The following is a 16,933-nucleotide window of genomic DNA, read 5'->3' on the forward strand; positions in this document are numbered from 1 at the left end:
AGGAGTACACCTTCTCCTTTGGGAACTATTTCAAATTCACCCTATTGGAGTGATACCTGCTACTCTCATCCTTATTTATTTTCCAATAGTTGATATTTTATTTCCTCTTAAGCTCAACAGCTTTTTAGAGTGAGATTTTTAAATGTCCAAGAAATTTTTTAAAAATATATTCTTTCATTATTAAGTTTAATTTTACTGCATTGTTTTTAGAGATCACAATTCACTGGTATAGTTTTCTCCATTTCACTATTTTCCAAGTATCTTTGGCACTTTGTTCTGGATAAATTTCTTATAAACAATATCACAGGATTTTTTTTTTTTCTAAATTAAGCATAAAAGAATTTAACTCATACACATTATTATTATGTTTGAGCTTATTTGTACAATCTATTTTATATTTTCTACATAGTATTCTTTTCATTGTTTTAATTTGTTTTCTTCTCTTTTGTTATGCAGATAGCATTTTTTCATTTCATTTACATTTCTCTGGTGCAAGTATCATTGGTAAACATTTTCTGTAAAGGGCCTGATAGTAAATACTTTTGTGGATCATACAGTCTCTGTCACAACTACTCAACTCGGTTAGAACATGAAAGCAGCCATAGAAAATACATAAATGAATAAACATGGCTGTGCTCCAGTAAAACTTCAATTAAAAAAAAGTAGGCATTTGGCCTAAGGGCTTGTTTCAGTCGGTCCTAGCTGCCATAACAGAATACCATAGACTAGGTGGCTTAAACAACAAACATATATCTGTTGCAGTTCTGAAGGCTGGAAGTCCAAAATCAGGGTGCCAGCACAGTCAGGTTCTTGGTGAAAGTCCTCTGCTTGATTATGCTCTTGCACAGCATAATTGGCACAATAATATACAGAGCAGTATCACATCTTTAACAGTTCCTTTAGCTGCATAACGTTGGCTCTTTTTCGTTCCTAATGTGGTTGACTTGTCTCCTCTCTCTTTTTAAATTTTTCAGCCTTCTTACTTTTGAAGTTTTTTTTTTTCATGATCTTTTCAAAACACTAGTTTGTGGCAGTGGGAGTCAAGGGGCGGGGGTTATTGACAAAGTTAACTAGAGTCATTTTCTTGGTGCATGCATAGAGAGAGATCTTGCATCTCCTCCTCTTTTTATAAAGGCATTAACCCCATCATGATGCTCCACCCTCATGATCTCATCTAACCCTAATCACCTCTCAAAAGCACCTCCATCACACTGGGCGTTAGGGTTTCAACATATGAATTTGGAGAGGATGCAAACATTCAACCCATAACACGGCTATTGTTTCCTAGCCCTGCTCTAGCGTTTTGTGTTGTAAGAACAGTTTTAAAGCCGTCTAGCGGAGGGCCTCCCTTCAATTTTCTTTATTGCATTTTTCTAGAAATTCTATTAGGTCATATCTCTGAATCCATTTCTCACATTTACATCTCTTTATTACTGTTACTCCTGAAGCTTTTTCTTTTTGTTAATGGTAGTAGTACATGGACACAATAACAAATCAAACAGTAAAGGAAAAGCAACACCCTCCCATCTTATCACTCAGTCCCTGCCTACAGGCCCTAACTCCTCTTTGTGCCGTTTTAAACAATTTTTTCTGGTCATAATGCCAAGTAATATGTTTATACCTCTATTCCTTATCTCCCTGATATGAAAGATAGTGATTTAGTTCAATTATGTTACCTTCCTCTATATGACTGTGTTCTTTCCTCTCTTCCCCAAATTTGATATCTGTAACATAGCTTTAGCTCTACTAATAGTTATCTTAATCCAATCAACTTTGGCATGTTTTTTAAAAATAGATTTTACTTTTTGGAGCAGTTTTAGGTTCTCAGCAAAAGCAAAACTGAGCATAAGGTACAGAGATTTCTTATATCTCCACTGCAACAGAGTATTTTTTTATTCCACAGTTTGTGAGAAGGAATATTAATAATCAATTATAATAGTGATCCTAAAACCAAAGATGAAGGGATTATTGTCTTATATTACACTAATTGTTTAAAATTGTGTCTTATTTTCTTTTTAATATTCAGATCATGGCTTTCTTGTTCACCTTTCTTTCTTCTCTCTTTTTGCTTCTGTTTTAGTCTGTTTGGGCTACTATAATAAAATATAAAGTGGGTGGCTTATAAACAACAGAAAATGATTTCTCACAGTTCTGGAGCCTAGGAAGTCCAAGATAAAAGTATCAGTGAATTCAGTATCTGGTGAGGCCTCTTGGTTCACAGACAGCTATAGTCTTGCTGTGTCCATAGCAGAAGGAAAAGGTTGCTCTCTGAGCCTCTTTTATAAGGGCACTAATCCCAATCTTGAGGGCACATCGTATCTCCTTATACATGATGCTCTTTTTTTTAAGTACTTTTTTCATCATACCACCTTTTCTCGAGTTGCCTGTCATTTTCCTGAAGATATCTCTCCTGGGAATCTATCTACTCATCCTCTGTTCCTCTCTGCACTGGTTGCTCTTCAGGCCTGTTCTGCAGTTGTTTTCCAAATATCTCTCTTCCCTGCCCTCCTGGGCCAAGGCTTCTGTTTGTGAATTGCATGTTGTCTTCCTCTTGGTCGGTTTGCCCCTAATTTTATTGGACTACATCCTCAAGGGCAATTACATTTTTAACTTCTAAAAGTCTTTTATGCTAATTGTTCTTTTTCCTAACAACCTTTTATTGACTTTTCTTTGCAATATCCCTAAGAGAATATTTTTTAAGTTCTCAGTCCTTCCATTTTCTCTACTGCTTCTGTAGTTTGTTTACTTGTTCCTGTTGGTCCTCCTTTTCATTAGGTTGCTTTTCTTCAAATATTTGATGATCTTTTGTTGTTCATTCTTATCTATGAATGAGAAGCTTAATTAATTATTTAGTAATCAATTGATATGGGTTTTCTCTCCCATATGGCAGAGTAGACTGCAGAGGTTATGTAACTGGGTTCAGCTTCACTTTAGGGCACCTGGGCATGGAGCAGGCAGGCTAGCTAGAGTTCCCAGTTGCTAAAACAAGAAGGGATTTTCTGGCTCACGCCTGTGATCCCAGCACTTTAGGAGGTGAAGGTGGGAGGATCACTGAGATCAGGAGTTCAAGACTAGCCTGGCCAACATGGCGAAACCCCGTTTCTACTAGAAATACAAAAATTAGCTGGGTGTGGTGGCACGCACCTGTAATCCCAGCTACTCAGGAGGCTGAGGTAGGAGAATCGCTTGAACCTGGAGGGCAGAAGTTGTAGTAAGCCAAGGTCGCGCCACTGCACTCCAGTCTGGGAGACAGAGCGAGACTCCATCTCAAAAAAAAAAGAAGGAATTTTCTGTGACAGTGACTATCTTTAGTCTTCCTCTCTCCTGGACAGGGCTTTTTTATTCTTTTAGTTTGACTGCATTTCTCTCTCAGACAGCTGTACTCTCCTTAGAATTCTATTCTAGCTGGTGTATAAGTTTTCTCTGGCCTGTATCTTGAGGATTTTAGTTTTAGGTTAGTGATGCCTTTGCAATTCAGTTGTTAGGGCTCCTGTCCTAATTAAATTATTAATTATCTTTTTATTGTCCGGTACGCTGCACAGTTCCTGGTATTTGTTCACCCTATTTTTAGAATTTCAGTGGATTTTGTTTTATAGTCTCAGTAGTTTCCTCATGTACATAATATATTTTGGGTTTCCTCAACTCTTGTCAATCCAAACCCGTTGATTTTTTTTTTCTTTGGGTGCACCTCACAATTTCTGGTTTGCTGACAGTGCCTTCTTGCTTGCTAGTGCCAACATGGCTCTACATGGCACACAGTCTGTAAATGTAAGGGATCTGGGTCGGTATTTACATAGACATCAAATTCAGTTCCCTGGTTTATTCTTATTGAGGTCGTTTAAGCTAGTCATTTGCTGGGATAGTTTTAATTTCTTACTTCAAGCCACCTTGTTATTAGCCTGCCCTAAAAATGTTACATTGACCTTTTTTTTATGGGAGCAAGTGGTTCATATTTACTGGGCAATCGTACTTTCCAGAAATTGTAGGTGTCTGAACCTTTATATATGCACATGGCTATTGCTCCATGTATAGTTGTATTTTGTGTGTGTAATGAATAAGCCACCAGTCCATGAATTTGCTCTAAATTCTAAGAGCAAAGATGTCTTTACAATGAAACTGGGTGCTTTAGCTTTCTTTTATAGCCCTTTGTGTCATCATAGACTCCTGAATTATTTCTTCAACATGATAGCCTTCAACCAAATAAACATGTGACACCTACTGACTACACTTATTTTTCCACGTTGGAAAGACCCATCATGATAGAAGGGGATGTTAATAGACTTGCCCAGTGGAGCTTAATAAGTTAGTTCTTGAAAGAGGAACTGAATGGAATGGTAATAACACAGATTCTCAGTAGCTCAATGGCCCTCCCCAGCAGAGAAAAGGCTGACCTCATTTCTGGATCACTCTCTGACATAAATTTCTCAGTCATAGGATATTTCAGAGACTTTTACATGAAATGCAGAAAAACCACATTCCACCCACATTTGGTCTTGACAGAGACTCATGTTGTGACATATATGCTTTTCTATTATGTATACTAGAAAAGAAAAATCTCAGAATGGAAATTTGGGAACTTGCTGGGCTTACCAAAACTGAAAATATAACTGTGGCTGGGTTCTTGTAGAAGTGAGTGATAAAGAAATTGTCTTTTATAAGTTTCAGAAAAGAGATGGTATTTTTATGTGGGTGACCTTTGAGAACCAGCAAATCACTAACAAAGAAGATACCCAAATTCCCCATTTTAAGAATATAGTAGAAGTATAATTTCAAGATTAAAATGCAAGTCCACACATATGTAGCTAAGAACACAAGCCCTCTAAGATGAGCCAAGAAAAAAAATTACTGATGTTTGACTCAGTTAGCTATTCTTTCTGACAGGAGATTAAAGCCGCCTGTGAGATTTCTTTGACTCGTGACTCATTTAATTCGTTTAGACATTGCCAGCAGAGCAAGCTACAACAAAGCAGATCCATCTTAACAAGCTCACTCCTGGCTGTTCTAATAAAGAAAAATAATTGAATTGCTGATTTTGATTTTTCAAAATGCACTCAGCATTTTGAGTATTTGGCTTCACACTCCAAATAAACATAGAAATATTTATTACATCATCTTCTTCCCCAGAGTGAATGGGAAAAAAAGCACATGCACAGAATTAGCTCCAGGTAACCTTTAAACTAGCGTAGCACTGAAGTATGTTTGCCATGTTTAGTTTATTATAACTGAATTTTTAACTTAAAATCTTACTGTCTTATTTGGAAGAAGCACCAGTTCAAAGCACATGTGGATAAATGAATAATGCTGATGTTAAGCACATTTATTATGAATGTTATTTCTCAAGATGCATCTGCTGCAGCGGAGAAGAATCAGTCCTGGTCAAAGTGAGCAGTAGGTAGAGCTGAAGCAGCAAGCTGGTGGTCAGACATATTTATTCAACCTGAACACTGTTTTTTAAATACGCATAAACATTTGAAAATCAGGAGACTCCACATAAAAATTCAGACATGCGGTTCCCTTGCAAATTTATAGAAATTAGCAACAGGAAAGCTCATTTCCAATCCTCAGGTGCTAAGTAGCAGTAGATTCCTCCAGTGCTTGCAGTGTGGACACACGCACTTCACCAAGTGGCCTCATTCGTATTTCCTGCCTGATCCGTAACACAGGTTTGGGAACACTGATAAAGACAGTAAAGCATAAAACTTAGAATTAAAAGACCTCTATACTCATTCCACTGTTAGCAACAAGGCAATGCTCATTTGGATGTAGCTAGCATCTAGACAGCTAGATCTTATCCAAATATACTGATGATGGGCTGTGTATCATCTTTAAGAGGCAGCTTTACCACAGCTATGTCCAATGTACAGCAAACTTGTTCAATTAATAACTTAATGCTTTACGACAAAGTGGATGGTCTCTGTATCTTGACTAGGATGGGAGGGGAGAGGGTTATTATTAAAGTTGTATCTAGAACCTGGAACTTTAGATATTATCTAATTTAAACTTCACAATAAGGTCAGAAGGCTGGTGTTTTATAGATAGAAAAGTAAAGTTAAGGAAAATAAGCTTACTTGATGTTAAACAATTACTAAGTGGTAGGGCAGCTATTCAAAACCAAGTCTGTGTGACTGGAAAAAAAACAAACAAACTACATTTTATCAATTTTACAACATCTCTTTGGAGACATATCCCCTCTCAATAAAATGGGAAGAATGTTAATCCTTTGACTCTCAGAGGTAGGCACTATATTAATGATACCATTTTTATGTTTGTGATTCTATGGGGGGATATTAGCTCATATTACCAATATTTCAAGCTTTAAAATATAGAAAACTTTAAACAGAACCCTTTTATACAACCTCCCAGTGAGCAGTTATCCTCCCTTGTATAAGTTTGACAGCAGCTATAATAGACAGTCAAATTAACAGTGGCTCAAACACATTAGAAATGTATTTCTTGGAGTTTCATACTTTCTGTGATACCCATGTGCTTGCACATTAATAAATTTGTAAGCCTTTGTCCTGTTAAAATAAATGTATTTCTCTTCACATAATAGTCTGAGATTAAGCATTTCACAGCCAGTATTAGTTTCAAGTGGTCAGGACTTAAGTTCTTTTTAATCTTGTTCCACTGCCCTAGAGTGATGCTCTCATCCCGTGGTACAAGATGGCTTGCTACCACATTGCACACATTATTTTCACTCATATCTTATTAACAAGAATGTAATGAAATAACTACACCTACATATGAAAGAGTCTGGGGAATGTAGTCATTGTCTAAGGCACCCTGTGCCTCGCTAAAATTTTATTATCATGGAAGGAGGAGGAAACCAGTACTGTGAGACAATGATCCATCTCAGGCACACCCTTTAAAACCTACACATAAAGTACAACCAAGCCCACACTTCTCTCTTCTGATGTAGACACCTGTCTCTACTACTAACCAGTTGACTTTTTCTTCTTTCTATTTTTGTGTCACTGTCAAAGTCCTGAGCCTTTTAAAAAGTTCTGCTGTTTTGTGTGATTAAAATTAGGAGATGATGAAAGCATGATTTCATGAATCACATGATTTATTGCCACACCAAGATAATTTTTTTTCTTAGGTTGGCAATGCTTAAAGAGGGAGGGAATAACAAGAACAAATCTCAGAGGAAATACGCTTGATAAACATGGTACATTGACCACATAGTGAGTGAGTTCCAAAATTGTTAAAGTTTAGTGGATCAATTATGATGGAAGCAGACCTCTGTGGAAAGTAAAGTCTAATGAAAGTTTGAGGTGTACCTTTTTGCAAGTGGTTCTTGAGAAAGGCTGGCTTTACCAACAAGGTGGAGGAAGACCACCAAGGTTGTGAAGACATGTAAGTTCCCGCCATGCTAGAGGACAGTGCTGGTGTTGGATGGTGAGGTTTCAGAGATTAGCTCAAAGGCTAACAGGTGTGGCCCTGTCATAGACTGAGCTCTCAGTCTTCAGACAAGTGGCTAACAAGAGTGTAGCCCTGTGGTAGACTGAACTCTTCAAGTGTCTGTCAAACTCTTGGGCTTATATGTATTTTGAAGTCCAATTGTTGAGGTCAATAACTCATATATGGGGTCTCATAAGGTGTGACATCTCATTCTTGAGGAAAGGGAGAATTCACTCCAAATTCTTGTCATAGCAAAATATATGTCACTCAATTTGCAAACTACGATCATTTCACAGCTCCCTAATACCTCCCTAGCTTAGGTCTTATGTCCATACTTGATCACATCAGATTTCTTCCTGTTCCATTTGTCAGTGTTTCCGTCTCCCAACTCTGTATAATTTGTGGTGGTATTCTCAATTGGAAATTACTAGTCCCCTATATGTCAACAAGTGTCAGTCTTCCTCCAGGTTAACTTTAAAATATGAATTTGTAATACATCTTTGTGGAGGTAGGATGATTTTCCTAGGCGGGGATTTCTTTTCATATTCAGTGGTGTACTATTTTGACTGGAAAGGGCAAAACAGTACATGTTTACATTTCTTTGGTAGTATCAGGTATATAGATATGCACTTAACAAGTAGCAATCAGCTATAGTCGTGATTCTCATGTTTTGTAGAGCCATTGGGTATCTATTAGACAAACAACTATAATAGTCACTATCAACAATTAATCCATAAATTGATCTGTAGATTTAATGCAATCCTAATTAACACCTTATCAAGCTTTGTATTGACATTGACAAGCTGATTATGAAATTCAAATGAAAATGCCAAGGACTTGTAATAATCAAGACAAACTAAAAAATATTGCAGGACAACTAATACCTAATTTCAAGTCTTATTAAGATACAGTAATCCAGACAATATAGTATTAGCATTAAATAGATTGCTGAAACATAACAGGGAATCCAGAAATAGACTCATACATTTATAGACAACTGTTTTTCTGCAAAGGTGTAAAGGAATTGAATGGAGAAATGATAGTCTTTTCAGTAAATGGTAATGAAAGAATTGAAATACATATGCAAAAAATGAACACTGATTTACACCTCACATCATATACAAAAAGTAACTCTAAATATAGACTTAAATGATCAAAAGCATGATCCATAAAGGCATAAATTGATAAACTGGGTTTCATGAAAATTTAAAACTTCTGCTCTTCAAAAAACACTGTTAAGAGAATAAAGAAGGCGCAGATTGAGAGAAAAATATTTGCAAATTATGTACCTAGTTAAAGCACTTATATCCAGAATGTATAAAGAAATCTTGAAACTCAATAATGAGAAAACCCAATTCAAAAGGCTGGTGTGTTGGGGGTGGGGGAGATGCTGGGAGAAAGGCAAGCAAAAGATTTGAACATATTCTTCATCAAAGAAAGTGGTATATAGGCTCATGAAAAAATACCAAACACCATTAGTCACTAGGGAAATGCAAATTAAAACCACAATATTGTATCATTATGAACCTGTCAGAATGGTTAGTATTTAAAAGTCTACAATACCAAGTATTAGTGAGGATGTGGAGCAACTGCTGGTAGGAATATAAAATAGCATACTTTGGAAATTGCTATGTAGTTTCATTAAAAGTTAAGCATATGCTTGCCATATGATTCAGTCATTCTATACCTGGATATTTTTTCCAAAAGAAATGAAATCATATCTCACTTGTACATTAAGGTTCATAGCAGCTTTATTTGTAAGAGCCCCAAACTGCAAACAACTCAAATGTCCATCAAGAGATGAGTGAATAAACAAATTGTGTTTAACCATACAATGGAAAACTATCTGCAACAAAATGAGGTGAGCTATTTATTGATATATGCAACAACTGATGAATTTCAAAATAATTATGCTGAGTGAAAGAAGTCAGACAAAGAGTACATACTATATAAGGGTATTTATATAAAACTCTACAAAATGCAAACTAATGCAGAGTGACAAAAATTAGATCAGTTCTTGCCTGGGATGGAATTAAAGAGAGGGGCTCATCACAAAGAGACAGCAGGAAGAAATATTTTGGAGTGGTGGAACTCTTCTGTATCTTGATTGTTGTGCGGGTGGTTACATATTCTGCTTGTCAAAGCTCACAAAACTATATTGCCTCTAGTATAATATAGCTTAGGATTACCTTTCAATAAATCAATTAATAGGCTCTTGGTATATACCAGAAATAAAATTGATTTTTAATAAAGAAAATGGAATCTAAAATATCCATTAATTTTCCTCATTGTTTTCCTCCATGCTGGGCTATAAGATAACACCAAGTGTACCTATAGTTAAAAAAATTATTCATTGTTTATGTAAAATTCAAAGTTAACTGAATGCCCTAGTTGTTGTTATTTTTGCTCAATCTGGCAACCACAATATATCTATATGTATATTCTTTCTATCTATCTATCTGTCATTCTGACTGTCTGGTATATGTACTATGTCTGCTTTTAAGCAATTTAACTTTGTGAAGAATCTTCCAAGAAAAACTGTGTGCAAACTATTTTCCCAGGTCATAAAACACAATGATCAGTGATTTAAAGTTATTTGATATAAATCAATCAAGTGCTGGGGGCCAACTACCAAAAATTATTATTTTCGTTTAAAGTAATTAAAGCATTACCATTGGCAATAATAGGCTGTCAGACCAGTTTTCTCTGAGGCCACTGATAGCTCAAGAAAATAAAACATTATTAGCATATATTGCAAAGCAGTTTATACAAAAGTGGGACAAAATCACTAAGCCACAGGGTAACAAAGGAAGAGATTAAAACAAAAACATTTCCCTGTTTTACTCTGCTAAAATTAATGTCTTGTAAACTAAGATAAGATCCTAGGAAATGATTGCTGCTACCCACCTTTCTACTAACAACTCCAGGATACATGTCTATCTTGAGCGAATCGGCAGTTTAAACCAATGCAGAGCTAGGTGTTAACATGGCCTTGGGTTCTGGGGGGTACCCAGGGGAGAAACTGAGGTGAGGGCTTCCTCTGGGGCTGGGCAAGAGCCTGAGACCTATGTCAGATTACCCAGGAAGAGGATCAGAAAACAAGATTTGGAAAAATCTTGCCCCTCAGGGATCCACTTACTATGGAAAGAAGGTAGTATAAGACCCATATTAAAGTCACTGGCTCCCTACCCCCTAAAAAAGCCAAGAAATTGCTGAGTAGTTATGCTAAGTCCTCTGATTCCTGAGGCTAGAGGGAAAGTTTGGGAACCTGGAGGCTTCTTCTGGTAGCTTACCTAGAGACTAGCAACTTGCCTGCCATTGCATTGCCAGCCTGTGTGGTGGAGTGCCACCATCCATCACTTACTGCACTGCCAGGAGCTTAGGTGCTTCATTAGCTAGCTCAGAACATGTTAATGCTGTAAAAACCCTGCTAAGGGCTGGGCACAGTGACTCACACCTGTAATCCCAGCACTCTAGGAGGTCAAGGTGGGTGGATTGCTTAAGGCCAGGAGTTCGAGACTGGCCTAGACATAGCGAAACCCCGTCTGTACTAAAAATACAAGTAGCCAGGCATGATAGTGCACACCTGTAATCCCAGCTACTCGGGAGGCTGAGGCAGGAGAATCACTTGGACCCAGGAGGTGGAGGTTGCAGTGAGCTGAGATTGTGCCACTGCACTCCAGCCTGGGTGACAGAGCAAGACTCTGTCTCAAACAGCAACAACAAACAACAACACCTCCAAAAACTCTGCTAAGGGCCCACAACCCAGAGAGACAAAGATCACTCTGGACAAATACAACATTCCTGGTGAAAGAGAACTGCTATAAGAGAAAGATAAGGGAAAGTGTTCAAGAAGATGCAGGTGATATACACATGCACACATACACGTTTTCTGGTGCTAAAACAAGCCATAAGTTTCCTATGAAACAACTTAGCACATGAATTGAAGGAGAGGATGGTCATCACAGAGGTTAAAAAAAAATGGCAAAGAAGACATGCATACAGCAACAGATACATGAAAAAATGCTCGTCATCACTGGCCATCAGAGAAGTGCAAATCAAAACCACAATGAGATACCATCTCATGCCAGTTAGCATGGCAATCATTAAAAAGTCAGGAAACAACAGGTGCTGGAGAGGATGTGGAGAAATAGGAACACTTTTACACTGTTGGTGGGATTGTAAACTGGTTCAACCATTGTGGAAAACGGTATGGCGATTCCTCAAGGATCTAGAACTAGAAATACCATATGACCCAGCCATCCCATTACTGGGTATATACCCTAAGGATTATAAATCATGCTGCTATAAAGACACATGCACACGTATGTTTATTGCGGCACTATTCACAATAGCAAAGACTTGGAATCAACCCAAATGTCCATCAGTGACAGACTGGATTAAGAAAATGTGGCACATATACACCATGGAATACTATGCAGCCATAAAAAAGGATGAGTTCATGTCCTTTGTAGGGACATGGATGCAGCTGGAAACCATCATTCTCAGCAAACTATCACAAGAAGAGAAAACCAAACACCGCATGTTCTCACTCATAGGTGGGAACTGATCAATGAGATCACCTGGACTCTGGAAGGCGAACATCACACACCGGGGCCTATTATGGGGAGGGGAGAGGGGGAGGGATGGCACTGGGAGTTATACTTGATGTAAATGATGAGTTGATGGGTGCTGATGAGTTGGTGGGTGCAGCACACCAACATGGCACAAGTGTACATATGTAACAAACCTGCATGTTGTGCACATGTACCCTAGAACTTAAAGTATTAAAAAAAAAAAAGAAAATGGCCTGAAAGACTATAGAAGAAATAGCTCAAAGGACAGTCATGTGAAATCATGATAGAAATCATGAGAGCACAGAGAAGAAGATTTGGGGATAGATTTAGTAGACCTAACATGTAGTAGAAATATCTTAGAAAGAAATACATTATGAAACTGATAATATAAGAAAATTTCTGGGGACTGAAGACCCAAGTCTACAGACTAAAAGAAATTACAGAGAAATAGGCAGGGTTAATGAGGAAAGAACACACACTTAGGCATATCCAGGGAAATTTTTGAAGCCCCGGAATAAAATGAAATGGTACAAATTTCCAGCCAGTAAAAGCAAATTATCTACATGAAAAGTGCCAGCACAGGAAAAGAAAATAATAATTCTTGGAATTAAACAAATGTAATGGAAAAGTAGAGTTGAATATCTACATTAAGAAGGGAAGACATGGCCGAGCATGGTGGCTAATGCCTGTAATCCTAACACTTTGGGAGACTGAGGAAGGTGGATCACCTGAGGTCAGGAGTTTGAGACCAGCCTGGCCAACATGGTGAAACCCTGTCTCTACTAAAAATAAAATTAGCTGGGTGTAGGGGTGCATGCCTGTATTCCCAGCTACTTGGGAGGCTGAGGCAGGAGAATCGCTTGAACCTGGGAAGGTGGAGGTTGCTGTGAGCTGAGATCGCGCCATTGCACTCCAGCCTGGGCAACAAGAGCGGAACTCTGTCTCAAAAAGAAAAGAAGGGAAGACATGGCACAAATTGTAAGTTGATCAAATCAGCAGAAATGAGTAAAAGGAAACAAGAAACATTGTAAAAAAAAGACATAAAGTAAAATAGAAAACATAAAAGTATGTCAATCATTACATTAAGGAAAAATGGGCTAGTTTATTCCATTAAATATCAGAGATTGTCAAATTTGTTAAAATATAAAACGTAACTGCAAACAACTTAGAACAAAGTGCTTTAAAAAAAAAAGATTAAAACTCAAGAGATAGGAGGTCATACTTCCTGTTTGTTGGAGAAAGGAGAGGAAGGAAAGCATGAGGAGCTGTTGTGGCCACCAGCGCAGCTCTGCAGAGCCTTACAGAGCCCTGTGGAGCCAGAGGAGCCCAGAGCCCACGCCACCCACCTGCCCTGCTACTCACCACTACTGCCGCATCCTCAGACCTGTTCTCACCATGTGTTAAAGTATGGGGGTTACTGTGAAGTTCTAGGCATGCAGACCTGCCTGCCCCAGGATATTAAAAAGGCATATCAGGAAACTGGCACTGAAGTGCCACCCAGATAATCCTGAAAATAAGGAAGCAGCACGGAGAAAATTCAAGTAGTGAGGTGTATGAGGTGTTACCAGATGCTAGAAAAAAAGAGACATCTATGACAAATATGGCAGAGAAGGATTAAATGGTGGTGGAGACGGTGGAAGTCATTTTGACAGTCTGTTTGAGTTTGGCTTAACATTCCGTCTTCAGGTAAGTTTTTGGTGGAAGGACGCATTTCCATCTGACTTCTTTGAAGGCCCATTTGAGGGCATTTTTGGTGGAGTGGGGGGAGGAATTGAAGAGATTCCTAAAGAAGCAGAAGCCGAGGGATGGGCCCATTTTTCTCTGCCTTCAGTGTACTTCCATCTTTTGGAATTGGGCTTTGTTCTTTTGGAAGAGGGTTTATTTCATTTTGGTCACTAGGTCATGGAGGCATTATTTCCAAGTCATTTGGTAATAGTGAGATGGGCAACTTCAAATCTATATCAACTCCTGTTAAAATAGTTAACGGCAGAAAAATTAATAGGAAGAGGTTAAGAGAGAGTAGAAGTTGAAGAAGATGGCCAGTTAAAGTCCTTAATAATAAATGGTAAGGAGCAGGTTCCATGCTTGGATAACAAGTACTTCAATGCATGTATATAATGGAAATGTTAAACTCTAAAAAGCACCATTTGAGGATTGACAGTAACATATTTTGAAGACGTTGAATGAACTTGATTTTCAGTATAATTGTACCTAATCTGAAGTATTTATAAATAACTCATCAGAGCTCCTATTTGTCATAGACTTAGGAGTTTATTGTTGGGACCACATAATAGGACCAATTTGCTTTTATCTTTAAAAGTGTTGTAAATCTCTGTATGTACTTTGCTTTTATATTAAACCTACTCCAAGGTGAGTAGTGACTCTCTAGTAATTGTTGAACAAAACTGTATACTAACACCAGCATGGATCTGCTTGTCCATTGTGTCTGAAATGTAAACCAAGTAGTTTCAGCCTGTTATGAAGTTAACATTGCCAGGATGAGCCTTTTATAGAAATAATTTCAATTTTTTCAGTATCTCACAGTGATAAATATGAATGCATTAACGGTAATACATCTCTACCTTAGTATAAATTAAGGGTGTTTTCTAGTCGTGCATAAAATGCTGGTAACTTAGCAAGTTTTGACAATTGTTTAAATATGTAATGTTAAGCTGAGATTTAAAAAGCAAAGCTGATAAACTGGGTCTTTGCGATTTCATTAAAAATATATAAATGCACATGTGTTTGGTGAAAAAAGATAAAATTAAGCAAATGCAAATGAAATGAAAGCAAGAGTGACGGTATACTGTCAGACAAGGGTGATTTATGGTTAAAGGCACTTACGAATAAAGAAAGACATTATGCAATGATTAAAGTTTCAGTATGATGGTGACATCGGGTTTTGGTATGCAGAAAAACTACCTGGGTGGAAGACAAAATGAGAAAAATGAAGATGTCCCAAGCATGGTTGGAAAGGAGCAAATGAAGCAAGAGTTATTAACCAGTCAAAGAGAGTAAGATTTTGAAGATGCGGGCCAACATTGCACAAGAAGAGGTGAAGAAAGTGCAGACAGAATAAAAGAAGGGCCAGAACAGCCTAACAGAAGCTGTTGCCTTCAGAGAATGTACAGTGAGAAATTTTCAAGTCTGGAATGACAAATGTGACAAGTGGTTTATAGGAACAAGAATGCTGAATATTTAAGCATTCTTCACAATCAGTCCCAAACTTCACAATCAGTCCCAAAACTTCAGTGGAAATCAGCCTCACATAATATGGCAGCAAAAATATACAGGCATACCTGTTTTACTGTGCTTCACTTTAAGGTTTGTAGTAACCCCAAAGCAATCTAGTCTGTCAACACCATTCTTCCAACAGCATGTGCTCATTTCATGTCTCTGTGTCACATTTGGCAATTCTCACAATATTGCTAACTTTATTTTTATATCTGTTGTGATCTGTGATCAGAGATCTTTGAGGTTATTGTAATTGTTTTGGGGCACCATGAACCATGCCTATGTGACACTGAACAGCACTTTCCCTGTCTCTTTCCCTCTCCTCAGGCCCTCCTATTCCCTGAAATAAACAATAATTTAAAAATAGCTTAATTAATAACCCTACAATAGCTTTGAAGTGTTTATGTAAAAGGAAGCATCTCACTTCTGTCACCTTAAATCAAAAGTTAGAAATGAGTAAGCTTAGTGAGAGGGCATGTTGAAAGCTCAGATAGCCCAAAAGCTAGGCCTCTTGCAACAGTTAGCCAAGTTGTGAATGCAAATGAAAAGTTATTGAAGGAAATTAAAGTGCTATTCCAATGAATACATGAGTGACAAAGTGAAACCACTTTATTGCCATAATAGAGACAATTCAAGTGTTCTGGATAGAAGATTAAACCAGCTACAACATTCCTTTAAGCCAAAACATAATCCAGAACAAGTCCCTAACTTCCTTCAATTCTGTGATGGTTAAGAGAGGTGAAAAGGCTGCAGAAGAAAAGTTGTAAGCTAGCACAGGCTGGTTCATGAGGTTCAAGGAAAGAAGCTATTTCCATAACATAAAAGTGCAAGGTGAAGCAGCGAGTGGTGATGGAGAAGCTGCAGCAAGTTATCTAGAAGATCTGGCTAAGATCATTGATGAAGGTGGCTCCACTAAACAACAACAACTTTCAATGTAGATAAAACAGCCTCCTCTTGGAAGAAGACACCATCTAGGACTTTCATAGCTAGAGGAGAAAAGTCAATGCCTGGCTTCAAAGCTTCAAAGGACAGGCTGACTCTTGTTAACAGCTAATATAGCTGATGACTATAAGTGGCAGCCAATGCTTATTTACTATTCCAAAAATCCTATAGCCCTTAACAATTATGATAAATCTACTCTGCCTGGGTTGTATCAGTGGAACAACAGAGCCTGGATGACAGCACATCTGTTTACAGCAAAGTTTACTGAATATTTTAAGCTCACTGTTGAGACCTATTGCTTGGAAAACAAGATTCTTTTCAAAATATTACTGCTTGTTGACAAGATACCTGATCACCCAAAAGTTCTGATGGAGATGTACATGGAGATTAATGTTGTTTTCATGCCTGCTAACACACCATTCATTCTGTAGGCCACAGATCAAAGGGTAGTGCCAATTCTCAAGTCTTATTCTTTAAGAAATACATTTTATAAGGCTATAGCTGCCATACATAGTGATTCCTCTGATGAATGTGGGCAAAGTACATTGAAACCCTCCTGGAAAGGATTCACCATTCTAAATGCCATTGAGAACATTTGTGGCTGGATGCAGTGGCTCATGCTTGTAATTCCACTTTGGAAGGCTGAGGTGGGCAGATTCAAGACCAGCCTGGGCAACAAGGCAAAATCCCAGGAGTTCAAGACTAGCCTGGGCAACATGGCAAAACCCTATCTCTATTAAAAATTAGGCAGGTGTGGTTGTGCATAGCTGTAATCCCAG

General features: G+C 37.9%; 1 pseudogene; it reads left to right on the forward strand.

Moving 5' to 3' along the window:
* Positions 1–10,468: 10,468 nt before the first annotated feature.
* LOC111549883 lies at positions 10,469–14,096 on the forward strand (annotated as a pseudogene).
* Positions 14,097–16,933: the final 2,837 nt, after the last annotated feature.

This window comes from Piliocolobus tephrosceles, chromosome 5, assembly GCF_002776525.5.
Source record: "Piliocolobus tephrosceles isolate RC106 chromosome 5, ASM277652v3, whole genome shotgun sequence".
NCBI classification, from domain to species: Eukaryota; Metazoa; Chordata; class Mammalia; order Primates; family Cercopithecidae; genus Piliocolobus; species Piliocolobus tephrosceles.